Source organism: Chrysochloris asiatica, unplaced genomic scaffold (assembly GCF_000296735.1).
Source record: "Chrysochloris asiatica unplaced genomic scaffold, ChrAsi1.0 scaffold00039, whole genome shotgun sequence".
In the NCBI taxonomy this organism is placed as follows: Eukaryota; Metazoa; Chordata; class Mammalia; order Afrosoricida; family Chrysochloridae; genus Chrysochloris; species Chrysochloris asiatica.
Genome location: NW_006408557.1, coordinates 15,675,791 through 15,677,233, shown reverse-complemented (window position 1 = coordinate 15,677,233; position 1,443 = coordinate 15,675,791). Strand labels below are relative to the sequence as shown.

At 38.5% G+C, this 1,443-nt stretch overlaps 1 pseudogene; it reads right to left on the bottom strand.

Annotated features, from left to right (window-relative positions):
* Positions 1-476: 476 nt before the first annotated feature.
* The window catches only part of LOC102813254, a 17,319-nt pseudogene continuing 16,352 nt past the window's right edge, over positions 477-1,443 (bottom strand).

Sequence of the window (1,443 nt, the reverse complement as noted above, 5' to 3'; positions counted from 1 at the left end):
TAACCACATCTGCATGTGAAAGTTGGACAGTGAATAAAGAAGACTGTGGAAGAACTGATTCATTTGAGTTATGGTGATGGAGAAGAATATTAAAAGTACCACGGACCCCCAAAAGAACAGAAAATCTGTGTTGGAAGAAGTACATCCGGAATGCTCTTTAGAAGCAAGCATGGCTAGACTTTGTCTCTCATACTTTGGATATATTATCAGGAGGGAACCAGTTTCTTGTTTTTGTTGACAATCCTTAGCATTCCTTTGTTCATAGACACAGCACCCCAGTCTTTGCCTCAGTCATCACAGGTCCTTCCTTCTTTGTGTTCTTCCTATAAAGACACCCTGATCCAGCATGACTTCGTCTTAACTTGATTACACCTGCAAAGGCCTATTTCCAAATAAGGTCACATTCACAGGTCCTGGTAGACATTAATTTTGGAAGGATACTAGTCCACCCATAATAATTGTTTAAAAAGTAATCTTTAGGCTTCTGCCACTGGAACACACAAATTGAAAGTTACCAATTAATTATTGAGGAATTAAACTTGCTGGGTTGAGATATTTTAAAACTATAACTGTCATGCAAGGCTTTTGTCTACTATGAATGGAAGTGAAGTTTCATATTAATTCTTGAGATAATTGTCAGGAGTGGAAATGGCCTTTTCTAATCTTGGGAAATGGCAGGGAACATATATGAGTGCATGTCACATGGAATCACCACAACATACTAGGGAGCACATGCAGTTATCCATATTTATTCTACAGGTCAGGCCTGGGATACTTGAAGTTATCACCCAGCCACACATAAGTGGTAGTCTAATGAGAGCAAGGGAGCCTTGGTATGGTGCTGTAGGAAAAGCACAGGACTGCAAGACTGGTAAGAACCACAAGGTCAGTGGTCCAAACTCATCAGCCATTCATTGGAAATCCTGTACTGGGTTGTTATGAATTGGAACGGACTCAATGGCACTTAACAACACCAACAACAAACAATGAGAGCAAGTGCTACTGATTAGTTTTGATGCTGAAGAGAGAAAGGGACAAAAATGCAAGCAAAATGATATCACTTTCCCTAGCACCACATCTGATCTTTCCTAAGAAGCCTAAAATACCATAACTGAGAAGCATTGTGATTAGCAATGGGAGATGTATAGTACACTCCTTCAAATACTGAGGCACAGCATCCACATCTTAAGTGATCATCAGTCCCATCACCCTTTAAAAGCTATCATTTATACAGAAGGTGGTTTCAAGGAACTTCAAATAGAAATATGCATCATGAAAAAAAATCAAAAGAAAGAGTATTGGAGAATGTCTTAAAATCTACTGCTATCATAGAATTATCGCAAATGAATGTCCTTAACAAACAGTAATTTATTCTCCAATAATTTAGGAGGCTAGAAGTCTAAAATCAAAGTGTCAATTCTGAAGAAAGGTCTTAGTCTCCTT